The sequence below is a fragment of the Chrysemys picta genome, chromosome 19 (assembly GCF_011386835.1).
Source record: "Chrysemys picta bellii isolate R12L10 chromosome 19, ASM1138683v2, whole genome shotgun sequence".
Lineage (NCBI taxonomy): Eukaryota > Metazoa > Chordata > Testudines > Emydidae > Chrysemys > Chrysemys picta.
Window position 1 is genome coordinate 9,556,536 of NC_088809.1, and position 27,601 is coordinate 9,584,136.

The 27,601-nt window shown below is 41.5% G+C and overlaps 2 long non-coding RNA genes across 2 annotated transcripts in view; one reads left to right on the top strand and one right to left on the bottom strand.

The window, feature by feature from the left end:
• Positions 1-23,365, top strand: part of LOC135976616 (uncharacterized) — a 68,659-nt gene extending 45,294 nt beyond the window's left edge. The window contains exon 3 of the long non-coding RNA XR_010593902.1: positions 20,808-23,365. This is a non-coding gene — a long non-coding RNA (uncharacterized LOC135976616). The remainder of the gene's footprint in view (positions 1-20,807) is intronic.
• LOC122174452 (uncharacterized) lies at positions 666-27,227 on the bottom strand. The gene is made up of 3 exons (XR_010593903.1): positions 27,036-27,227; positions 2,702-2,802; positions 666-824 (listed from the first exon to the last, which is right to left on the bottom strand). It is a non-coding gene; the product is annotated as an uncharacterized LOC122174452 (long non-coding RNA).
• Positions 27,228-27,601: the final 374 nt, after the last annotated feature.

The following is a 27,601-nucleotide window of genomic DNA, read 5'->3' on the forward strand; positions in this document are numbered from 1 at the left end:
TTATTAATGATATTCTTATGTCAGGTGACACTTTTGTCTAACTGTAACTGACAGTGGAATGCTAGTAGCTGTTCTGAAATAAATGCAATACACATAACAACAGCAGAACCCATCTACCATGCTGAGATAAATAATCCATCTGTAATCCTGATGAAAGTATCCTTCAAAATATTGTTACATTTGCTATCTTTACTGACAATTCACAATTAGAACTGTGCTATTCAATTTGTCAACAGGGTTGGGTTTTTTTCTCTGGCTACAAAATGCCGTTAAGGAATCACTCACAACATGTGCAGTTAGATAACAAATTGGCGCTCACTTTATCATTTTTGCCAGTTGCTTGTGCTTTGGCAGTTTCACTTTTCTCCCTGTATAGGGCAAACAGGCTCCAAATAAGTTTCATGAAACCAAGGATAGGTTTACACTTCAGCAGCACAGCTTAGTGTAGACACTTCCTACATCAGCGCAAGGAGTTTTTCCATCAACATAGTTAATCCACCTCTTCTTGCCCAGAAGAATTCTGCCATTGACCTAGCCTCGACTACACAGGGGGGTAAGTCAACCTGACTACGTAGCATAGGGAGTGAAAATCTTCCACAGCTCGGAGCAATGTAGCTAGGTCGATTTAATTTTTAAGTGTAGACAAGGCCTAAGACTCCACTTACAGCAATCAGAGTGAGGGAACTTTAATTATCCTCACAGATTAGGTTTGTCCAAGTCCAACAGTAAGCAACAGAGACCTGCAGAGAAGAATCAAGTGTTCATTATCTCCTCTTCCTCATCTCAGTACTCAAAGTGCCATCAATAAAGCAGTCCATATAAGTCTATGTAGGAGGAAAACACAAATTCATCAGCATATGATCTTTCACCCATTCTTAACTAGTCACATTACATGTGAATTCATGGTCTTGAGATGAATACGTTAGTGCTTTCAGTAATCCACCCAGAACAATGCATTTGAATACACCACACTACCTTAAGCTCTAAATAGGGAGTAAGCCTAAACCACTCAATGGAATTGAGCCTTTCCAACTTTCCTGATGCTACGCTTTTCAGAACACGTCTCAAACATTATAAAGAGCTATGGCAAAACTGTAGCCTTCAGAAGACTGCAGTGCTATTACTGATTTCAGTGGGAGCCACACTTGTGTATCTCACAGGAGAACTTAGACCTTTCGTGTGCTGGGGAAAGTATGAGTCCACTTTGGGCTGGTTTACACTGCGCGCGGGGGAGGGGGGAGGAATCGATCTAAGATACGCAACTTCAGCTATGAGAATAGCATAGCTGAAGTCGACGTATCTTAGATCGATTTACCTCAGGTCCTCACGGCGCGGGATCGACGGCCGCGGCTCCCCCGTCGACTCTGCTTCCGCCTCTCGCTCTGGTGGAGTTCCGGAGTCAACGGGGAGTGCATTCAGGGATCGATTACTACCCGCCGATATTGTGTATCTACTACCCGATCTGGCGGGTAGTGAAGACGTACCCTTTGGGACACGACAACCTAATAGTTCCCTACACTGCTCTATAGAAAGCAGCAGGTGAGATTCTCAGTCATTCATTCCCCATTCCAGTTGTGGAGGGAGGGAGTGGTGGGGAAGTGCTGCTCTCCTGGCAGAAGGGGCTCAGTACCCCTGCGCGTGAGCAGCAGAGGAAGTGCTTATAGATCAGTGCTCTACTTGCACTGCCTGAGATCACTCTCACCCTTATAGTGGGTCGTAGGCTCTAGGAGAGCTGCATGCAACTGAAACGATTTAGCCTGAGAATCACTGTTTTAAGTGAAAACAAATGATGCACAAACAGCCTAATAAACCAAGTGCAGTACCAATATTTTACAGCTCTACGAGGCAGGCAATGACCCAGACAGTTTGACTAATAGGATTCTTCCCTTTATTAGAAGTTCTTTGCTGTATTCAACATTTGGCTGCACAGTTTGGTGAAAAATCAATAAAATAGACTCACTCTGTCGCTGTAACTCCAATGCTAACTTCTTCACTCAGGGCCCAATCTAAAACCTGCTGAAGCCGATGGAATGATTCCCATTGACTTCCATGAGCTTTGGCTCAAACCTTCTCTCAAGGCACTTAATAGAATCTTCTAAGATTTTTTTTCAAAAGACAGACCTTATTAAAAAGAACAAGCTGTTTCAAACCAGTCTGCCTTCTCTTGCAAGATATAAACACTTGAAAACTCACAGCAAAAATCTGATCTCATTTATACTGATGTAAAACTGGAATTGACATCAGTGGAGTTCATCTGGAGTTTTACTGGTGTAACTTACATCAGAATCTGGCCCCCTTGAGTACAATAAGGCGGTAAAGGTATAAGTAAATGAGGGCATTATTTGTGTTTGGCAAGACCTACTATAGTTTAAATTGAACCTAACACATTTCTAGTCATACTATGAGCTTTTAAGTAGAAAGATTATTCCTTTGATTCTTCCAGTGAAGGACACAACATGGTATCATCAAGCACTCATATACTGCACTTATCATTGTGGTGTGACAGCCTGAATAGAATAGAAATCTGAAGTACTGTGTGAAACTCTTTAGATCTGGTCATTTGAGGCCAGACAAAAGTAAATGTCTCATTTAAGTCAATAGAACATGCACTTATAAGAGACCAAGGTAAAAGTAGTTGTGGCCCTACTGAACAATTCTAGAACTGGCCCAAGAATGGCAGCATAGGGCATTTGAAAGATACCTTATAACTGTAACTTTGTCAATCATCTGAACTCTTTTGTTCCCCCTTCTGAATAGTAGATAAGACATTTCAGGGTCTTTGATATCCATCTTAGATCAATTCTGGAGGAAAAAGAAAATTTAGGATTGTTAATTAACTTTGTTAAAATACCTGCAGTTACTCATCCCATCGGGACAGTTACAATGCCCTTTCAGGAGTACATTGTACTTTGTTGTTAACATGTACCTTACATAATAGCCAAAGTGCAATGCAATTAACTCCTTCCCCTGCTGAAATTTAAACCAGCAATTGTTTTTATAATTTACTTAGCAAAGCGTCAGGCACCTTTGCTCAGAGAACTTTCCAGCTCTGTTCAAAATATGCCTGATTTAGCTTTATGGACAAGATAAAACAATATCAGTTGCTACATTTAATTGTTTAGTACTGAATGTTGTCTAGGGCCCAATTTTCATTTAGATTAGGCCCCTTTACAGTGCTACAGCAACATAAAGGGGCCTTAAAGGGGATGTAAGAGTAATTTACATCCATTTTAAGGCTCCTTTACGCTGCTGGAGCGTTACACTATCTTAGTGAAAAAGTGAATGAGGCTCCTAATTAGGCCTATTTTAAAATCGGTCATGAGCCATATTCTCAGCGGGTGTAACTAGTGTAGACTCAGTAATCTTGATGGAGCTGCTAGCTAAGGAACTGGCCCAGTATCTTCTGCTGACCTCAGAGTACAAAGCACCCAGCTGATCTGCAGCTCCTCGTTAACTCACTTCTAACTGAAACAGACTGATATCTCTGTATGTTCAGACTCATACTGTTGGCAGTCACGTCAAGCCACTGACTTGAACTGGTGCAGCCAGGAAGAGTATCTGCATGGCACCATGTTTCCTCTTCTTTAGCAGCCAAACTATTTTTCTTAAATCCCTAACTATCCCTCCAAAATGTATTCAAGTTTCAGAAAATATGGAATTGTCTTCCACACACATGTGCAATCCTTATTTCCAAACAAAACCCTGAGTCTGAGTGTGACTATTGTGTATCTATAAAGCATGATAAAACACAAATGGAGGCAACACAAATTCATGTTCCCCTAAATTTTCCTTTTCCATAGGGCATGCTGGTAGTTTATACAGACAGATAATCCAACAAAACATTCCCATCGCTCACACTGAAAGAGTTAATTTCTGTGACCCAAATATGGAGACCCATTTTAAACTTGCTGGAAATTGCTTTTTAATCCTAGCTCTCGAGGATTTCCTTTGAAACCATCTGCTGTGCACCCTGGGTACTCTATTTCTGCATGCAGAATTACTACACTATAGACCTTCTTTTGTGTACCCAATACTTTTCGGCACATTCCTGAAATAAAAGCCATAGTTTTAGTATTTTAATTTTTGTTTTCTGACTTCAAGCACAGATTAAAGAACAATTGTAAAGGTCAGAAGCCATTATAAACGTATATCAAGAGCAAATAGAACCACAATTCTTTTCCCTTTGCAGTATTTTGAAATAAATCTGAAAATATAGATATATACTCATACTCCAAGTCAGCAAAGCCTCCTTATTTATGAAAGCTTTTACTTCTCATTGGAAAGTGCTTCCTTCTCTCTGGAGTCAATGGGACACAAGCACATGCCTAATTTTAATTTTAATATTAATTTTAATAGGGATGGACTTAGTGCTTTTCTGAATCAGGGTCATAGTTTGGATGTTGGAAGGTAACACTAAAATGCATCATAACTAGAGCTTGGTACATATAATAAAATAAAATGTTTGCAGCTACTCACTTGAATTTTTAAATGATTTATTTTCAGACCCAGTGTGAACTTTTTGCACTTGCTTCCTGGGAACATTTTTTCTGCTGAGTTTTACTGATGCAAATGTTGGCAGAGAGTGAATTTTAAAGTCACACTTACAAATCCATTCAGGGGAAACAGAATTCTAAACTGTCATGTGCAAGTGCTTGTTTCAGAAATGTTTAATCACAGCAAACCAATACCATGGTTTTTATCTGACCAATCACAGCTAACCGAAAAAGTAGGAATAGCTAAGACTCACAGAGGACTGTTTTCAAGCAGTCAATTGGATCAATCCATAGAGTTCAACAAGAACAACAACAAAAATTGAATGCTTTCAGCAATAAGTATGTTTGAGGAAATTGCAGTCTGTCTGCAAGCATTCTGAGAGCAGAGAAGGATGTGAATTATTTGCTTTGTTCTAATCATATAAGGTGCAATTAACTTCTATGAAGAGGACCAGCTTAAGGCCTATTGCACCCCTTATGTTTCATGTGAGACTGAGGCCAGATCCTCAAAAGTATTTAGGCAGCTAAATCCCACTGATTTCAATGGGCATTGGGTGCCTAAATACCTCTGAGGATGTGGGCCCTCTGCATAGGGATGTATATCACCCACCATGTTCATTTTTGTAAACAATAATCACCTGGCAGGCAGTGTAGGTGGATAGGAATATAGAAACTTTAATCTCCGACCAAAATATTCAGTTGCCTAAATGAAGACAGAATTCCATATTCTTTGATGCATTATTCCAGCACATGAGCAATCAGTGTTGGAAATGATTAATATACAGGAGAGAGCTACACATGCAGATGTTAGAAGAATGTGAGGGGGGGGAAAAACCCAAGCAAATCATTTTATTTCAGCAATAACAGATGTTGGCGCATCATCCTGCAGCCATGTAACTTTTAATACAAAATGGCTTTCAGAGTGAGGGGGTGGGGAGTGGAATCAATGCCAAATTACCCATTTATTTCAGCATTTTCATTTTAATGAGATCCTGTATCGTTTTGTCTTTACAGTTGTCCTTCGCTAATAATCCTCTGAAATGAGGTTTGTCTTAAGCATCAATGAAAGCGAATCAGCTGTTTTAAAATGTATTTTTCCCCCTTCTATGTCTGTCTCTAGTACGTTCTACAGCAGAGACAAATTCTGCTCTCACTTACACCAGTATAAATCCAGAGTAATGCCACCGAAACCTCTGGAGTTTTTCTGGATTTATACTGGCTTAATTGAGCAGATTCCGGCCCTGTTACCTTTCCTTAAAGTTGTTGGCCGACGCGTGCCCTACTACACTGAAGATCATTGCTCTGATACCAGGGCCTGGGTCAGCCTCTGAAAGTCCCCAGGATACAGGGATCACAGACATAGCTTAAAGCCACCTTTGCACCCTGCTCCATTCCTGTGCTCAGCTCAGGAATGGATTCACGGAGGTCTATCTGCACTAGACACTATTGCCAGCGTAGTAATTTTGTTTGGCGAGGACGGGGATGATTTTGTTTTTTACCACACTTTAATACCAGCAAAACCCTAGTGTAAGCAAGGCAAGAGAATGCTTTTGTTGGTATAACTTATTTCACGTGGGGAACCAGTATAAACGGCACCAGCAAAAACACCATCTGCACTAGGAGGGCTTTCCCAGTATAGCTATAATGACAAACCCTTTCTAGTGTAGGCCAGGCTTCAGAATCAGGGCCCATGTCTCTTCACTGAGATATGAGCAATCTTACATGCCCTGATTTCAGCTCAACACAGTGGAAATTGCAGGGTCTCTTTGTGACCTTACGCCCCATCTTCTTTATAGAAATATGGTTATGGCCCAATAGAATATGGATCAGGCCCTGAGGTGGTATTAGCTAAACAAGTAAGAGGAATATTTAAAATTAGGGTCATATCCTCAGCTGGTGTAAACTGATAATCTGACCCATGGGCTTTATAGTCACAGTAGGGATGGGAAGTTGACACTGAAGTCAACAGAATAACTCCAGATATAGCTGAGATAAGGCGCAGGGTTTCCAACCTGTCTGTCGGCTTTGCATTACCTGTACTCAGTCCTGGGCCTTGTGTATACTAGGGATTTGCCATGATTACATTAGGACAGCCACACTGATGCAAACCCCTAGCGTAGACACGTTATTCACACCGGCGCTGCTTACCCTGGTTTCAAGCAAGAGGAAGTTCCTCTGATACAAACAGTGGCTTTACCCATCTGCACTAGGGGTTTACCAGTGCAGCTACTGCAGTGTCTGGAACGGGCAAAGTGTAGACAAAGTCCTACTCACGGCTAGCCCTAGCCCTGTCTTTTCTATTCCATCTCTCTGGGGTCTCTGAGGTACTTTGATGAGCTAACCAGGAGTGAAAGGGGATTTACTGAGGACCAGAAGCATGCATTTTAGTCATTATGGATGCCTTTTCGTCTATATCTTTTAGCCATAAAATGTTTAGAAATTTTGTATCAATGAACTACTGTATATCTTTATGAGCCGCTCTTTGATATATTTTAAAGTCCATTGAAGTATGGTTAGAAATCATTTTTCTTTTCTCCATTCATGAAGTGTCTGCAAAAACATGAGCTAAAAGCAATATCCAGCCCAGGGGAAAAGAGGTATTGTCTACCTTTCTGAAGTTCCCTCCATTATACAGATATAACTATATAACTCTCTCTCTCTCTCTCTCTCTCTCTCTCTCTCTCTCTCTCTCTATATATATATATATATATATATATATATATTTATAGTAACAGAGTTCACCCCTGGAAAGTGGGATGCTTGCTAGGGAAAAGTGGGACATTGAGCAGCTGTGAGAAACCACATCCACAGTCATTTGTTTTAGTCGGATGGAGGAGGGGAGCATTCACACACACTGTCTGCACACTGATGCTGCACAAATAAGTGCAGGAAAGTTGCACTAGCAGTAATTTTGCAATGATTCTGACTTATACTACATTGAATCCAATCAAAGTATACAGCAGAAGCTTCGTGTCATTGATTCCCCTCCCCCTCCCCCACCCCCCGCATTTGAGAAATAACCACTGCTAGAAGGTCAAAGAACCTGAACAGTTTCTTCTGACCCCTGTTTCTATCATCTGACCTAGTCTAGGTTCCTCATTAGCTCTTGAAGAATCCAATACACCCTGACTTACCCTGTCTCTCTACCCTTCTCCTTCTGTCTTTGTACATTCAGCTGCAGACCCCAGGAGCTCTTGGCAACATTTCTGTTGGCCTCCTGGGCGGAATCTACTTTGGCTTTCTCTCTGCACTGTGCATCCTTGTGTACATTCTTTATGCACTTCACAGCACGAGAGATTTAAAGTCAGTGGTGAGGCTGCAAGAGCAGCTTGGGATATCAATAGGGTCTGAAAATATATGGGACAAGGTTGTGAGAAGAGACTTGCTGTAAGGTAGGGCCAGAAGGGGCAACTTAGGAATTGCAGGTTAAGAAGGATGTAGCTGGGGATACGTCGAAAGTGAAAAAACACTGCCATTTTGGTGAGTTGAGGGGGAAGGGGGAGAGAGATGGAAATGGCATTACAGAAGCTCAAATTAAGGTTTAGTTGGAGGGATGTATGAAGGTTCAAGCCATTCTTTTCTTGTGATCTGGTTCATCTGACCCTGGTTCTAGATCTAGTCAATTTTTATCTGACTAATGGATACAATGGAGAGCATGTTTAGCCACACTTGATAGCAAATATGCAGTGACATAGCCTGGTTGGTTTGTTGTTGACAATGCTACTATAATCTATAATACAAATATTGCTATGTGGGGAGCTATCTATTTGCATGTATAGGACTGAAGATTTAAATAACATTTATGGTATATACAAATAATCACCCAGTCCAATGCCTATTAAAGTCAATGGAGTCTGTTCTCTTCAGTGGGCATTGGATTGGAGCCCAGGTGAAGGGCTGGGCATTCATAACTCTAACTGACTCACTCAAGATCAGGCCAACTATAGGTTGTCTTGAACAATTACATTGTGTTCTGGTATTTTTCCCTCCAGCCTAAAATGTCTGAGACTATTTATTTTTAGCTACTTAATTTTATTAGTACAGGCTCTTTAATGTTTCATTTCCCATTTTTATTAACTATTTAAAAGTATAAATTCTATGCTTATTTAGTTCTTATGCCGATAAGTTCTTCTTAAACATTCATACTTAAAACTAATGCCCTATGGAAAAGTGTATGGAAGCCTAAGGGTTAATCTTCCTTTGCCAAGAGTGGAAAACTTTAGCCTGCAGTTTTCACCTTGAGAGACAGACAAGTTTTTCCTGTCTGAGGCTTTCATAAGGGCATTTGAGGTAAAGGATCAATGCATTAACAGGTGGGTGTGGAACATGACATTTTTCTTAAATGTGCTTTTCAACATTTGTCCTTTTGTAGAGCAGGCGCCTTAATGGGGACAAATGGAGTGGAGGAAAATCAGAAAAATGCAAATGAGATGCTTATTTTAGTCTAATCAATCTCCGTAAAGCTCTCATATCTTACCAAGCATGTGTTTAGGAGGATAATTATTATAATTGATTAATGCAAAAAAGCTTATTTCTACCCTGCATGCAGCATTTAGAGAGCTTTGTAGCCACTCCCTCTGAGCCACATGGTTCAAAGGTAGTAAAGGGAACTTTAAAAGCGTTTCCAGACAAAATTTCAGATTATTTCATCCTAAACTGTATCCTTCAAAAAATCTAAAAAACCTGCTCTCCACATAAACCTCACATTTGCAGGTACCACTCAGATAATTGCATGTATGGGCAAGTCCTTGGGTGAGACTATATTTCATAGCACTTACGTGCCAAGCTGTGGAATGTTAGCCTTTAATGTGTAATGTGCTCTGGAACTTTGCAAAAATGTCTAAAACTTAAGATGTGTTCATAATAAATGGTACTTTCATAGCTCCTTCAGACTGGTAGGGTCTACCTGAGGAGCCAGTGTGCAAACACTGAGTAGTTTGGGGCTCACTCTCTGTTATGCAGTTGGCGAATATTGTGCCCCAATTCTGCCCACACTAGATTATTAGATACACTGCTTAATCATACCATAAAAATTATCACTGGCACATTGAAGCCAACAAAACTGGTATGGTTACTATGTCCTAGCCAACATTCCTCCACCTAACATATAGCGTCAGAATGCAGCCAACAAACTGATCATCATGATAGAGCAAATGCCACTCTTGCCACTGTTCGCTGATATATGGGATGCACCCTTCCATCAACTGCGTAGCAAAAATTCCATCTGGACACTGCTGCAAACTTCCCAGCCAGCGGATAATATCTACAGCACAGGCAGACCGAATGGGAGAGAGCCTCTGCCACTACCAGGAACTCCTACATTAACATCGGGTTGGAGGAATGGCTGCTCGGCTTTGGGCTCCCCAGCCACCTCTGGAGCCAGCTTAACAGGTTCACGTGTGGTGTGGTTCGCTGCGCCAAGCCCGACCATGCCTGGGGCATCCAGGGCTGCCCACTGTGTATCTGTGGTGCTGTGGAAGATGCTCTACATGCGCTGGACGGTTGCTGTTTCCATGTTGGGCTTCCTGGAGATCTTCCCAAGCTGAACACTGCTGACTCAGAGGCCATTGATTGGCTCATTTAGCTTTTATTTTACCTTGACCTCCCCCCCCCCATATATATAATCTTCTTCTATCAAAGGGTCTGAAAGCTCTTAATGCAATAAGGCTCACAACAAGCCTATGAACTAGGTAAATATTGTTAACTAGATAAGTATTCCCCATTTTACATATGGGGAAACCAACGCAGAGAGGTTCAATAACTTGCCCATGGTCACAGAGTAGGTCTGTAGCAGAGCTAGTAATAGAACTGATCTCCTTACCTCCAGTGCTTTAGTTGCCAGACCTTGCTTCCCCTCCTTTACCGTGGAATATTTTGAAGTGATGCATACTCTCACCCAGGCTGCAGCACTGTGGAGAATGCATGCAAGTCCACCGATTCACCATTGCAGCCAAACCAAGATGATCCTTTCTCCCACCCTTCCATGCCTCATCCTAAATCTTTTAAGCTCTTGCCCCATGCTGCAACAGGTACAAAAGTTCCCTTCAATTGCAAAAATATCTGTGCAATCCAGCTGGTGGTAATGTACTTCTAATCAGGAACTTGCTCCATTGCACTAACACCCTTTGCTGTCTCTGAGGTAGGGTTAACATCAGGGAAGACATGACCAAGAGAGTTAATCCTGATCTGCTTAATAGGCTAGAATGACAATTTTCAGAACATCAACCTCTGAAGGAGATCATTTTGTGGATTGTTGAACTTTCCAAAACGTTGGGTTCCATAATAACTATTAAGTCCATGTGACTCGAGTGGCTCTGAAATGGAATTGAATAGGATTCCTGGTTCCTTTTCAAAACAAAGACCTTTTGACATCATTTTAGACTGTTCAGTGCCTGTCATGTTCCTTTTCGCTTTGGGGGAGATTTTCAGCAGTGGCTAAAGGATTTAGGAGCCTAAATCTAATGTTTAATTTTGACCCATCACCTCTGCAGGCTGTAACCACTACTCGGGCCACATCAACACACATGTCAGCAGCTCTTACCCCAGCCAGCTCAGGGCATGTGCACAAACAGTAGCCAGAACTGTATAATGTGCTTAGTTGACTTACGTCTACACAAAGAAGTAGTTAGTTACATGACAGCGAAGCTCTTATACGGTAACTGGCTATTGCTTCCTCTTCATGCTGCTTTTCTCCCTTGTTTTTCCAGAAGACTAAATGGCTTCTCACATATGATGGAATATGAAGCTACAGCTGCTGAACTATATCTATCCAACAATGTTAGGTTAGACTGTGGCTTTCTCTTTGCATGGCTCCCTCCTCGTTGGCTCCAGAAGCAGTTTCTGAGATCACATCACAGCTATCTAGAGAGCCTTAAAATTCCACATTCCCTGCAGGGCAAGTTCCATGGACTAATATTAATTCTATGGGGGAAAAGACAAGGCCCTCCCCTTCAGGATACACAACATGGGATTTTAAGGCAGCAGGACTCTATCTATATCTAAGGCATCTGGTACCATCATGGTGGCATCAGGCACTTAGACACTGCAGTGTTGGGGGACATAAAAGCACTTAGATCTATGCATCAGCTAAGAGCCCAGCTGCTGTGAGTTCTGGGAGCTCTCTTGTTCCTCTGGATGACACACAGTTCCCTTTTGGCTTTAGTATTGTTGTTAGAAATCTGCTTAGCTAGAAGAATAAGATCCTTCATAAATTGTTTATGAGATCTGTGGGCAAAGACATTTAACATCCCAAAAGGGGCTGTTTGAAGCAAGCACCTGGTTCTGTATGTGTGTGTATAAATCTCCACATTTCCCATCTTTTAATATGCTGCCATGGATGCAGTTTCTTTCAAAAACAGAGTCCTTGGTGTTTACAGAAACATCATCCTTACAACTGACTGATCCTTCAATGCTGCAGAGATGAATGATGTATAAGTAATTGATGTGAATCTCCAGAAGGGAGTATCGCTGTTAGTTATCCTGATATGAGAAATTCAGGCCTGAAGGATAAATTATAACCAGAAGATGAACTAGAGAAAAGCTTCTATTAGGTAGCCCATTTATCTAGCCAAGGTAGCTCTTAAAGGGACACTATCAAGCTAAGAATCACACTTCTTAAAATTTCCATACTGTGTTATCAGTACAACTTGAAATTTCTTTCTACCATTAATGCTGATCATTTATACAACTTACACAATAAATATACATAGGTCGGTACAGCTGGTTGAAAATTTGTTAACATTTCATAGAAGATTTCAAAATTGCCAAGTTGTTTCCACTTTTTTCAAAAGTTTTCCCAACGTTTTTATAGATGTTGTTATAAAAAAATGTTATAAATGTTTATCAGCGTTTTTTGTTGAATGAAATGGGGATTTTCAGTAAATGAAAAATATTGATAATGTTCTGGATAAAGTTTCAATTAAAAATGTCATGGACATTTTCACAAAAAATGAAAAATTTTGAAAATGTCAATTATTTTTGTGGCATTTTTCTTTTTTTCCCTTCTTTTTCTTTTTTTTAAAAAGGCCATTTTATGATGAAAAAACTGCTTCAAGAATTTCAACCCTCTTGACAGGTCAGTTTCATTTTTGTTTCCAGCCAGTTTCACTTTCCAATTATTATTCAAGTGAGTGCAAGAACAAAGATGATCCCACATTGGGCAGAGATTCAGCTCTGATGTATTGGGCTTTCCTATTCCTATACACATTACTCTCAACTCCTTTAGCCAGGTAGGTATCTTAGCTGCATTATAGCCATTTTTTACTGCTTTATGAAGAATAGGGGCTCTGGGGAAATTGGGACAGCCAGGAAAGCGCCCCACTTACCACCCGGAAGACTGTTGAATACAACTTCTAGATTTACACTGCAAAACATAATCTCTTTCTTTCACCCTTACAACAAGCCTTAGGGGGAGGGACGGTTGCTTTCATCCCATTTTCTGAATCATTTTAAAGTGTTAACGTACTGTAGCTAATACACTGGAGAGGGAATTGCATAATGGCTCTTTGAGCTCAATCATACTTCAAACCAACTTTTGACATCTTCTGTTTCAGGACCCAATTCAGCAAGATGCTTAACCTTACTGAATCAGGGCCTAATAGAGGGCCTTTCAGCAGAGCTGCAAGGGAGGGTAAGACTAATGCCTTCAAGAAAAATAGACTGATACTGCCAGTACCCGGCCCACAAATAATTCAAAACCTTGGGAAAGCACTTTTGTTTGAAGCATGCTGTGCTCTGATACCAAAAGGCATGACATAAATACCTAGATAGATGGCTGATTTATAGTAGAATGATCTGTCTACAACTTCTGCAGCCCATGGATGATATGTGACTTAAATACCTTATTTTCCCTCGTAGACAGCACAACACAAGTTTATTTGCTAAAGGGAAACAAACAGCTGCCTTCAAATATAGAAATATTTAAAGTGATTCTCAAAATGTACTGTTTGTGAAGTACCATTTCATCTGGCCTTTTGTAATCCAAATGAATGCCCCTCAGATTTAGGAAACAAATCACGGGCATATGTTCTCTGAAAAGACAGCAGATGTTTTAACCAAAATAATGCACGTGTACCTGCTCCTAGGTTCTCCTAGCAAGTCTAAACACTGACAGGGATTCTCCCGAGGCCATCGGGAAATCAAACACCCAGAGGTGGCTGCTTATTCAGGTGGAAAAATATCAGCAAGGGCTCTTAAACTAACAGAATTCTCCATGTACACTGTAATGATTGATGTCTGTCTAACCACAGAAACAGATCTTCAAACCACTTGAACAAGTAATTCCCAGGTCACATGTAAATGATAACCATTTCCCAACTTCCATCCTCCCTTTATCTTTTCTGATCAAACAGACTTGGATTGAGGGAGCAAATGGATTGGATGACACAAAAACTCAGCGGTGGAATTAAGTAAATGACTATGCTTGTGTTCAGGATTAACCAAAATAAAATGGCAAGGTGCAAAGTGTGTGATTTAGTGTCATATACACTTGTCTCTAGTGATAAACCTCACAACCTTCAGCTGCATGCCTCACAATGCACCCAGCACGTGTGTATAAGAACATGTAACAAAATAACTGTGCCATACAGTGTTAATTATACAATCCATTGCTAATGTACATATGTGAAAGAAAACAAGAGGCTCAACAACACCCATGAGTAAGTGACAGTTCAGTGAACTCTGATCCCAATGTTTGATGGGTTGAGAGAACTAGACTCCTATAGCCTTTACCTATACAAGTATCAGTTGAGTTTGTTGCCTGAATGAGCTTGCAATATGAGGCCCTAAGAGAATATAATACCATTCTTGTCTACTTACAGGGACACAAAACACTGGTGACCAGATCCTCATCTGGGATAAATCAGTATAGCGCTGCTGACTTCAAAGGAGGTATGCTGATTTATAACCTCTGAAAATCTGGCCCTGTGCTATTTTCAGCTAAAGTACCTTAGCTCACACAGGAGAGCATGACCACAAAGAACTAGCGATAATTTTAAGTAATAAAACACAAGAGGAAGTACGACTGTTTGGAGTTATTCCATGCTTTAGGTGCACTGTGAGGTACAAAGCTGAAGGTCAAGTGAGTTGAACTTGCCTGGGAACAGCAACAAATTCCTAGAAACTGGGTGGAGAGATTTCTGTTGTTGAACTGATATTGCCACACAAAAAAAAAAAAAAATAAAGAAGGAAAGGTTTTTTTAGCTGCACATTTAATATAGATTACTCACTTGGGATTGGGGACTCAGCATTCCACTAGGGAAAAGGAATCCCGTCACAGTCACTTAACAATCTCTAGCTGTTTCCCACCTGCAATATAGGATTTATTGTGCTTTGAGATCTATAGATGAAAAGTGCTCTATAAATCCTACATATTATTAACTATGGTGTCGGTTCAAATTGCCTGTAATCTGAAACCACTCTCTCACATCCTGTAAATTCAGGAATCCAATGAAGCATTTGCACTGATAAACTCAAGAGGTGCAAGTACCGTCTCATGACTAGTAATTGCTGGCAATGGCAGTAGTAACTTAGTCAGTTTTTCCTGTGGCAAGGTATGTTGTTTTTCCAGGGTATCAGCACAGTAATCCAGTGCCTCTCTGAGTCTGCCCACGCATTCATTTGTATTTTGTAGAGCGCTCCCATGTAAGAGAGAAATCCCGGGTTCTAAAGTGAGCGGGATAAAGCCATATCATGCAGGACATTTTGGCTTGTGCTCAGGAGTTCAAGGCAGTTTTTATAATATGCTGCTATTGTTTGTGGCATGCAGGCGCTATATTCCCATGGCCTAGACCAGGGGTAGGCAACCTATGGCACGCGTGCCAAAGGCGGCACGCAAGCTGATTTTCAGTGGCACTCACACTGCCCGGGTCCTGGCCACCGGTCCGGGGGGCTCTGCATTTTAATTTAATTTTAAATGAAGCTTCTTAAACATTTTAAAAACCTTATTTACTTTACATACAATAGTTTAGTTATATTTTATAATCTTATAGACTTATAGAAAGAGATCTTCTAAAAAAGTTAAAATGTATGACTGGCACATGAAACCTTAAATCAGAGTGAATAAATGAAGAATCGGCACACCACTTCTGAAAGGTTGCCGACCCCTGGCCTAGAGGTACTTCCAAGAATACAGATTGCTGGGTCACCATGATGGTACAAGGTAGTGTTGGTTTTAGGAGGAATGTGCTTACAAGCATGGGCATTTACTGTGCATAGAGAGATTTCTGGCTTGTTTAATGATACATCTTGTCATTTCTGCCTAATGGGCCTTGTTATGTGTGCCTAATGGTTACATTAAAATGTGCAAGCACAGCTCCTTACCAATATTATGTCAAGAATAATCTAATTACTACAAATGATGCATCTGGGTATGCATAAACGTAGTAGTTGATTTAAATGTTTTCCCCCACCTCTCCCTTGATATAACAAACTATATTTATGTGTTGAACCTGCCTGAAGGCCTTCCTCATTGTCAGTCAAACCTATTTCAAAATGAAGTTGACACAAGAAAACTTCAGAGGTGCTATTTTGGGTGCCATTCTGAGTTGGGCGTAACAGAAATACTTTCTCTTGTTATTCCTGTCTAACGCAGAAAAGCATAGGGCCTGATTCTGATCTCACTTATCCTGGCGTAAATCAAGAGCAGCTCCAATGAAATTAGTGATGTAATGCAAGTTAGATCAGATTATTTCTCTGCAGCAATAGAGGGGGGTGAAGTTCATGAACAGAGCAATAACAGGAAGTGAAAAAGTTGACACTTATTTTTAGGCCTGATCGCACAAACACTTATGCACATGTGTAACTTTATTCACATGATTAGTCCGACTGAGTTTAATAGGGCTACTCCTATAAGAAGAGTTACTCCTACATAAGTATCTGTAGGATCAGGCCCTAGTTTGCATTATATTTTATTTCTCTTTATTCAGTTCTCTTGTATTGCTTTGTCTGCTACTATTTTTTCTTAATTCTATTTGCAGTTCTCTTTTCTAGCAAATTGCTTAGTTTGGCTTTATGTGCAGGAAAAAAAGGCTTCTCAGGAGGGGGGAGGACATAATTCAAAAACTGTTAAAGGAAATGTTATTAGCAAGAAGATTAAGTCTGTATTTTAGGATAAAGGTTTTGAATTAATGAAGGAAACTGAAACTAAAAGGAAACTGAATAATCTATTTTCTTTTTCCAAGCCAAAATGTAATAAAGATAACATCATATTTAGTAAAAACTAAATTTAATATGTAAAATGGCTCCAGTATAATGATCTAAGGTGTCAGTAACAGAGCTGAGAAAACTTCCTTTTATATAGGGTTACCATATTTAAAAAATAAAAAAAGAGGACACTCCATGGGGCCCTGGTCCCGCCCCTTTCCCACCCCGCCCCAACTCTGCCCCTTCCCCCGCACAACTCCGCCCATTCCCGCCCCTTCCCCCAAAGTCCCCGCCCTAACTCTGCCCCCTCCCCTGAGCGCCCGGCATTCCCCCTCCTCCCTCCCAACCAAAGGGCTGCCCGAGCGCTTCCCCTCCCGGGCTCCAGCGGCTGCTGTGCTCCCTGAACTCCTGGGCTCTGTAAGCGCCGAGCTGCCAGAGCAATACCGGCTTCGGGCAGCCCCCATGCCTCTGGACCCTGCGCCCCCGGAGCCCGGGAGGGGAAGTGCCCGGCCGGTGGCTCAGGGTCCGGAGGCATGGGGGCTGCCCGAAGCCGGTAGCGCTCGGGCAGCTCGGCTTTAAACAGAGCAGAAGAGTCAAGGTAGGGAGCACAGCGGCCGTGGGAGGGGAAGTGCCTGGCCAGCGGTATTTTTCCCGGACATGTTCGGCTTTTTGGCAGTTCCCCCCGGACAGGGGTTTGATTACCAAAAAACCAGACATGTCCAGGAAAAAACTGATGTATGGTAACCCTACTTTTATAAAAACATGGGTCCAGTTCTTCAGCTAAGTAGGCGTTGAGCACAATGAAGCTATACTGATTGACACTAGTTGAAGATCTGGCCTATGAGTTTTAATTTGACAGTGCCCCTTTATAATACACATTAGCGACCAGAGTCGGCTTTCAGTTTCGGTGTAAATCCAGAGTAACTATGGAGTTACTGTACATTAGTACAACTGAGCACAGTTCCGCCTTAAGTATCTGACAAAGCTGCTATGGAAAGAACTTCATTGAGTTTATTAACCATTGTGTAGCTCATTCACACAGGCCCATCATAATCTTTGGAGAGAATGTCAATTTTCTTGCTGCATCGGTGCCTTTGCTGGCATAGCTTCGGAGGGAGTTAATTTGCTGTCCCAACATGAAAATTGAGTGAGAGCATTTGCTAGGAGAAGGATGAAAGGAAACACTGGTGATGAAGAACAGTGGGGGGAGGTAGAGGGGCATTTTTGGTGCAAAGAAATGTTGAACAGAGCAAATTGCAGAACTGTGTCACCTTCTCCATAAATACCCCAGGGGAAGGTGTGGTGGTTTGTAGTGAGAAGTGGAGAAAAGGGAGAAGGGAATCCAGGCAGAATGGGCACGGAGTAATCCTATCATCTGGATCAGACTCTCAATGAGTGTAGATCATCAGCATAGTTCCACTGACTTCAGTGAGATTATGCATGTGCTTAAGGTTATGCTCATTCTTAACTATCTTGTTGAACTGGGGCCTTAGTGACTCTACAACCTTCTACCGCCTCATAGTTAAAAGAGGTTTTTTTTAGCTCACATAGCAGATGCCTGTGCCTTTGGTGCTGAAGGTCCTGGATTTGATCCTCCCTCACATGCATGATGATCATGTGTGTAGTTTGCTATATATGCATGGGCAGGGAGCTGCATAGAACCTTGTAAACTATGCTGCCAGGACTGCAAAGGAGACTGCCAGCACAATGAGGTCATGCATGCATCTGTGGGTCCTGATGCTGAATCTCGCATAGGTCTTTAGACTCAGTCTTTGTTCCAATTTGAACTCTGAAATGAGGAATTTGCCATCCTACCCTTAGGTGACCACGTCTGAAAAATAAGCCTACAGCCATATTAAAACAAAATGTAATTAATGCATATGAATAAAATCCTATGCAGATAACTAAATATATTATGATTTTAAAACAAACAAGTTCTGTGTCTCCCCTGCAACTGCTTTTAGGGCCTGATCTGAACACTCTGACATCAATGTCAGTCTTTTTGTTGGCTTTGGATCAGGTCCCTGATCACACTCACTTGGCCACTTTGATCCTCCCAACCTTCCTAGGCACATACTGACTCCACACCCCCATCCTCCCCAGACAAACTGAATTAGGCCCTAATCCTGCAAGCTCATATACATGGGTGGATGGATCTCTGTGCCTACATGAAGCCTCACTGATTTCCGCGTGTGTTCATTCTTGAAATGTGCCTTTATTACTAGCTCCAAAACAACATCACCACACAAACCTTCCTACTCAAGCTGTTTAGGGTATAGGGAAATACTCAATTTCCCCCCCCCACACACAATTTTATTAATAGATGCACTGATTTGCTTCTAATTTTGTAGAAAAAAAAAGGTTTGAGATGAAGCCTCAACTAATTAATTCTTCATGAAAAAGGGCCTTTTAATATGAATGGAGATGCTTTAATTCTGTAGCCTTTTTGTATTTTCTGTGTGTATTAAATATATTTACTGTCTTCTGTATGTTAGGAACCATGCACCTAATTAGAGCAGGATGTTTATTTGAAAAAAAAATCTAATTAGCATATATTAACATAACACTGCATTTATGACATCTTAATGGCATCAGTAGGATTTATGAATAAAATATAACCCGGGCATTTACATTTCAGTTTTCTGTTGCTGGCTGTAGAGTTGTGTATTGGGGTGTGTGTGGGCTTGTAAACACCCACATGGTAAATTATCAATAGTCCAGCTCAGAGTCCCTTTGTTCAGATTCTTGTGTTTGACTGATCCACAAGTATCCTATTATGCTTTGTTCATTGAGAAATATTACATAATTTTTTGCATTAATGGGTCAAAAGAAGGGATATACACAAGGGCTAAAGGGTATTTATGCACATAACTGCTTTCAGCTATGAAGTCAAAAGAGAAGCTTTCTAATATTAAAATTTCTGTTCTCATTAGTCCCAGCAGTATATGAATATTACCGTATGCCCAGAACTGGCCCATGTATTATACACAATAGAGGATAATGCCACCCATTGTATAGGGTTTTTAATGAAGGAAGGCAATTGTGAATAACATTTTGAAGACGCTCCAAGTGCTATCTGGGTCTGATATCCACACCTTCCTCCTAAATTTAACTTTGTGCAGAGTTAGGGCAAGATGCTGCCAAAAGGATTCCACCTGGGCGAAGTGAGTGGCAAATTCAAGGCAGTGGAGAATGAGGTCCATGGAACTCCGCATGTTGATCTGACATGCTACCTTTTCACAAAGGAACTGGGCTGTATTCTGTGCAACTGATGCGCAACTAACTTTGCCAGGCGCCATGAAGTTTTTAGTGGGTTTAGGCAAGTAGGTCTCACAAGTGCCAGTGTTCAGTGTTGGATACACAAACAGTACACTTGCTACCACTTTATAGCACCGTTAGTGTGAACAAAATAGCAACAGACAGATGCATGTCCCCATGAATAACTGGCTTCACCAGTAAAAGATTAGAATTGATCTGTCATGTGTCATCAACAACAGTCACCAATCAGATATCACCATGCATCACTGAGAACAAACAGATTAGTTTCAGTCAATCTGGCCTTTGGCATGGTCTCGTGCAGTCTCTACCTGCACCCTCCAAACTAATGAGGGTTAGATTCTGCAAACAGCTTGACTGACATCAGTAGGACTACTCATGAAATAAGGTGCCATTCAGCATGAGGAAAGTTGCACAGTCTGGCCCTGGATGATTGGAACAGTGAAAAGAAAAGCTGTGAAGCACACATAATAGTATGTGACAGCTTGATTCTGCACCCTACACTAAGTAGGGCTTACTAACACATGCTGTAAGTGCTACTCATCGTGAATAAAGGGTAGCTGCGTTAAGTTCAGAATGAGGAAACTAAGGGTATCTTAGAAGTGACGAGCATCTTGTTTATTTTTGCTGTACAACTTATATTCCCTTGAATGGTTCAGTAGAAAAGTTTTACATATTTCACTGTCACTTGATCTCTGAATGTTTCTGCCCATTTTTTAAAAAAGAAACTGACTGTTTAAATGGTATCTTGCAAGGGCTGTCAAGCAATTTTTAAACAATCATTCATTCCTCTCATGTGCTCATGGTCTTTTTAAATATACAGCAGCAGACTCTCCTGGTGATAGTTCTTTTGGTTTATGCTACAACATACTTCGATTTTTTTTCTTTTTCTTGCAGCTTCCAGAGCAGGTGTGGCATTCTGCAAAAAAGACGATCAAGTGAAAGCATGAAGGGGAATCTTGTCCCCTTCTCCGAGTGTGTCTGGGATATCAAAAAAGCAGCAGAACTGGTTAAGGTTCGGCTGCACAGGAGAATACAATATGGGGAACCCAAAGAGGGGGTCTGCAGACCCTGCATGCCAGCCAGATATACTTGTTAAGGGGCTCCTTCCATGCTGTCATCTGCCAGAACAGGATGTGGATACCTCAGATAAATGCATCCCTTCAAACACTATCTCTCATCAGCCCTCCACTTGATTGATGAGTAAAAACTGGCCCTCAATCTCATTTAAACAAACAGTAAGGGCACGTGAGACATACTATTCGTAACAGTAATAGATAACACTTCAATGGTGCTTTTCGGTCATTAGACTCAAAGCACACAATGATCAGGTACCATTAAACATCTTTATCTCCATTCTACAGGTGGGGAAACGGGGGCAGAGTGATTTGTAGTGTTTTGGCCAAGATCACACAGCAAGTCAGTGGCGACAGAGCCAGAACTGGAACCCAGTTCTCCTACCTCCCGCACTTGTGTCCTATTTACCGGAGCACACTCGCAATGCAGATGAATACACCTATAGTTTAGGCTTGTGTGTGCCCATGAGCAGACCTGGAATGCAGATGCATTGGAGGACAACAGCTTTTGCTATATGCTACAGAGGGCTTTGCAAAATTAAGGTCATAATGGAAGGCACGATCCTTGGCTTTATAGTGTAGTAATTATGATTGCCAGTAGTTATGATAATTAGTTTTCTTTTTTTAAACAGGAACAATAATTTTTTTCAGATAGACATACAGTACTGTCCATAGTACATTTTAGGCCAAGTATTTTATGTAAATAAAATAAAAAGTAACACAATTCACTAAGGACCAGATTCAGTGGAAAGTCTCCTATTAACTGGAATGGGCTTAGGATCACATATAAACACATAAATGACAAATTACACTGTCAACATTTGCTATGTGATCTTGTACCACACACCACTGCTCCGTCACATTTATTAGTGTTCTTTTTGCTTTTGATGACCCATGTATTGTATTTCTAAATTTAATCAATAATGCAAAAGTGTTCATCTCAGGATGCTGGTTCGACCAGTGGTTCTCAACCTTTCCAGACTACTGTACCCCTTTCAGGAATGTTATTTGTCTTGCGTACCCCCAAGTTTCACCTAATTTAAAAACTACTTGCTTACAAAATCAGACATAAAAAATACAAAAGAGTCAGAGCACACTATTAGTGAAAAATTGCTTATGTTCTCATTTTTGCCATATAATTAAAAAATAAATCAATTGGAATATAAATATTGTACTTGCATTTCAGTGTATAGTATATAGAGTCATTACAATAAGTTACTGTCTGTATGAAATGTTAGTTTTTACTGACTTCGCTAATGCTTTTTATGTAACCTGTTGTAAAACTAGGCCAATACCTACATGAGTTGATGTACCCACTGGAAGATCTCTGAGTAACCCTAGGGGGTTACTCAGATCCCTGATTGAGAACCACTGGGTTACACCACTCTAGAATGTGTGAGGTTAATCTTTTCTTGACAGATAGTAATTTTGTAATGAGATTTAGATCAGTGTCTTGTTATACTATAATGTTGAGTCCAACAAAATCTTCTCTTGCTCTAGCTGGTGTTTCCGTAATTATTTCCAGTGCTGTTGCTTTGTAAGAACAACATATTGTCGCAGCTATTATGAAAAACAAATGCAATGTTTCATAGTAATTCCTAATTATATCTCATTTACTGATTTTTATAGTAAATCCAGAAAGCAATGATTCAGAATTCTGAAGTCAAACTCAGTTGGTAAGACAAGCTATAATATGTACATATGTGTGTACACATACACACAATCTTAATACAATGTGTTATTAGTAACCAAATTATCCAGATGTGACCACTAATTCTGAAGGCTCATCTTGAGGTATGCTGGGTCTAATTTGCAGAAGTGCTCAGCAGTTGTAGTCAATGATAGCTACGAGTGCTCAGCACCTCTAAAAATCTAGCCTTATTTATTTCAAATTGGACATCCATAATTAGTGGTCACGTCCCCCCCACCCAAAAAAAATCCTGGCTTAGGTTTATATACATTAAACTGAGGCAAAGATATGTTAAAGCCCTGATTTTAAAGTTAAACAGGATTAGGGTTAGAGGTTAATAAGAAACATTTTTCTGGTTGGACCATAACCCCTGCCATCCCCTGCAGGGGGCACTTGCTTAACATAGAGGTCCATATTCACCTCATGGTGCTAGTGCTCTTCCATTATCATTCCAGTCTTGCCAATGCTTCAGAACCTATGTAACTTTGTTCACATGATTTTGACAGGATTACTCACACGTGTAAAGTAACAAATGCTTAGATGGTTTGCAGAATCAGGACTAAAGTAAAAAATATGAGGTACATACAAATGCAATGGAGAGTTTGTAAATCTGTTAGAATAATGAATAAATCATGATAAAATGTGGAACAAAAATTAAGATCTTTGAATGACAGATGCAATAGAAGTAATTTTATTAATTAGAAATACATTGCGGACATGTAAGGATATTTCAGGACCACAGCTTACTTTACGAACCTCGCAAAGCAGACAAACACTGCTTGCTCTAGCAAACATAAACCGCTACTAACTACGCTTTCAAATCCCAGGAGCAGGTTTATTTTCAACACAGGTACAGAATACCACACCAAAGTGACCAACTGAAATGTAACAGACTGATGATTTGGCTACAGGTAGCACAAAGAATAAATACAAACTAAGGCAAAGCACCTATTTGTCAAAGAATAGCTTGAAACAGGACTATTCCTAATACGTATATCTTTTTTAAAACCTAAAAGACCTTTTTGCTGTTTCTGTATACAAGGAGCAAAACACAGGTATCGTGCTCAAGATACTGGACATAAGTCACAAGTAATTTACAGTGGGAAACTGCAGTATCTAATTCATCCTGGGTCCCGGAGAAGATGCTGAAAGGAATGCAGCCCTACTATGCGACTGATGCCTCAAGAAAGTACACAAGATAATCTGTATGAATATCATATGGTGCTTCCCTGAGGTTATTTGGCAACCTGTGTGCTTCTGAGAAAGTGGTAACAGCTGCCTTGAGTAGCACTGATAGGAATGAGTGGAGCCGATTCAAATCTCTTCAGTAGCACAGTAGCTGAAGGAGCCAGACTCTGCCAGTGGAAAGAGCTTAACATCTTCACAGGCAACTTTCAAACACAATATCAACTTTGAAAGCCAGAACTGTGCCAATCAACTGTGACAATCAATAAGCACATTACAGGAGTTTCAGATTATGTTGGGACAATTTTTGCTGTTTCTAATCAGCAGCAAGCCAGTTTATGATTCACTTACAGATCAGGGGCAAGACCAAGAAAAATGAGCTGTTGTTCTTTCTCTCCATCTTCTCCAGCATTTGTGACTTCCAATTTGGGAGGTTCGCAACATATTTCGTAAATACACGGCTGCAAATTCATCCTTGCTGTAACTTCATTGACCCACTGTTCTGGGACATATGTGACCCATCTAATCTAACGGTGGCCCAGTTCCGAAAACATTTATGTAGGTGCATTGACTTCAATGGAACTACAAATGTACATTAAATTACACAAGTGTTTGTAGGGGTACAGCCTGAATTTCCATACAACAAGGTCTATCTTAGGCATCTGCAAAGCACTTGTGATGGTAGTATGTAGGTGCTTGCCTGTGAACAAGACCAAAATATCACATCTTGTTTGCCGTTTGCTCTCGATCAGAGAATTACACTAGGGAGGTTAGGTCCAAACTGGATTTTTCCCCTTTAAAAATATTTCTTCCATGCAATCTTCAAAAAGTGTTGTTATCATGGATGTTGGGTTTAACAAGATCACGCTGCACCATTTTGGTGGGTTTTGTTTGTTCGTTTTTTGTTTTAATTCCTTGCAGGTAGTTTTTTCTCCGGGCGTGATCTATGTGTGCTAAACTCAAATTGGTGCACACACTGTTTGCCCTGTTGGTTGCTTCTATGCCTTAGATTCCTGCATTTCTCCAGAGGGTGGTGTTTGCCTGCTTCCCTATTTAGCATCCCAGTGCAAGATACTTGGGGGTGAAGCTCTGTATTCTGAACCACATTCATGGCTCCCACTGACTTCAATGAGAGCTGTGAGCAGGCATCAAAAGACACAAAATGCAAACAAAACCTGATATTAAATCTTCTCTCTTTTGATGTACAATAATGAGGTTTGCTCATTAGTGGATCATGACACTAAGAAAAATTCCACCAAATGTTGGTGGATTGTTTGCAAAACCGGGTAATACTCTACATACAAATTTTCGCTGCTAATGTTTGTAAAATGTAATTGACATATCTAGTTTTACCAAAAATTCTTCATCCCTTCTACCAATATGTCAAACAAGATGCTAACAGTATTTAGAAGCCTATTCTTATCAGAATAAGAATATAACTATTGATTGATATAACTATTTTGAAGCTTTCAAGAAAGTACATACTACAGAGTCTTCCTGGTACTGTGATGAGATTACACATGATGTGATCTTAGCTTCTTCTGTACTATATAAAAACAACACAATGATTTGGCTGTTGCCTTTTTAACAGAAGTTGGAATAATAAGAGATAGAGCTTGTATCCACAGGGAATTTGACCGGCAGTCTAATTATACCACTATAGTTCTGCCGGTCAATTTCCCTATGTAGATATGTTCCCAGTGTCATCTAGGGAGGAGTAAGAAGGGCTGTCAACTTGCTCTCACTTGAGGGTGACACCTGCAAATTCATTCTGTCAGTCATTCTTCCTCTGACACTGAATTGCTACCCTGCCTGTCTAATTTAAATATATTTTAAAAAACTCTCTCTCACCATTTAGTAATTTTTTATGCATTTCCCATAACAATACTTTGGTTAGAGTTTAAGGACAATGAGTTGTAGAAAATTAAAGCTGCCTCCCAGATTTGAGCAGTATTTTCAAACTTACTCATGCATATATGGAATGTATCTTTACTTTGTGTCTGCCTCTTTTGGCTCATACACATTGCATTTCCCAATACAATTTGGGAGAAATATTTTGAATTATTGGACTTCACTCACTACAGGAATCACCACCTTAAAAATAAATTAATCAAGGATGTGATGTACAAAAATATACTTGCCTTATTAATTGTGAAGAGTGACATTTATTTTAACTTTGGATAGGACTGCTGAGTATGCTAGTAAATATTCAGTAGTAGATGTAATAATATAAGATTTCACTACAGTATCCGTTACTAAACCCAGGTCTACACTTCAGACATATATCAGTCTAGCTAAATTGCTCAGGGGTGTGAAAAATCCACATCCCCTGAGCGACATAGTTATACCGAGGTAATCCTGTATAGACAGCAGTGTGTGAACGGGAGAGCTTCTTCCATCAACACAGCTATTGCCTCAGGGGGAGGTGGATTAACTCTGTTGAGAAGGGAGAGAAGAATCCCGTTGTTTTGGAGGGAGGCGGAGATCGCTGGTTTTAGAAGTAAGGTTCTTTATTGTCCATATCTGGCTCCGCTTCCGAGCAGGGTCATGACACCCAGGCCCAAGAGATCAGATCATCTCTGCCAGGGCAGGGTCTCCCCGGTCTCCCTTTGGTTCGAGTCAGTTTCACTTGCTGGTTTTCACACCCAAACAGATTATTGCCCCTCAAGCCGGGATCCATTTAAAACCAACCCCCCACCTTTAAAAAACAAACAAACCCACAAACGTGTTTCTGTCAGTTGGGCTGGGCCGGGCCAACGGTTCTTTTGTTGGCAGTTTACTGGGGGGGGGGGGCAGAGGGGGTTTAAGGCTCCCCTGGCCCAGATCCTTGATTCAACAGGCTTGGGCGGGGCAAGCCTGATGCTGCCCTGAGGCGATGCCCTAACGCCAGCCACCCTGAGGCAAAGAGGGCCACGCTGCAGGCGGCCTGCCAAGCAACCAGCGGGGGAACTGGCGGGCCAGCGTGAGGGGGACTTGGGGTAACACGGCGCCCTGCATCTACACCTGGACCATGCCCCGAGGCCCAGCCCGCGCCCCCAGGCCCAGGCCCAGCCCTCCCCTACGGGGCCTGGCAAGCAGTGGCTACCAGCCCTCGGTCATCTTAGGCTTCCGGAAGTTCCTTCCCCTTTTAGGCCCCGCCCGTGCCGCCCCAGCTACGAAATCGACCCCACTTGCCTCTCGTCTCTTGCCAGGAGCGTCCTTACCTCACCCCGCCCCCCCTCCGCTCGGATTGGCTGCTTCTCCTGCTCATCGCGTCCATCCCGGCCTCTGACTGGTCGTCTGGCCTCCGCGGAAGGTGGCACAAGCCGCTTCCTGATCCGTCATGGGAAACCTCCCCGTTACGATTTGAAGAACGACGGCTCCATCAGCACCCGTCACTCGTGAGAAGGGCTGTCAATCAACTTGAGTTCCCGCCTTCAAGCTCTATTGGCCCGGTGACCTTTTAGGGGGTGGGTTTTAGCTGCGGGGAGAGCCGGTTGGTCAGTTGGGAGAAACAGCGCTATGTGATTGGCCAGTAAGGTGAAGAAGGTGCGGCCATTCGAGGTGAGGGTTGTGTGAGGTGAGGGAATCTCGCGGGGTCTCGCCGGCATTCGGCGGGAAGGCGCGTGGTGATTGGATAGCAGGGCCAGGCAGGCGGGACTGAGTCTCGGAGTCTCTGCAGCGGCCGAAGCCTATGGGCTGGCTGAGCTCTGCTCTGCACGGTGATTGGCTAGGGGCGGCTCTCGCGGAGCCTGGTGGGC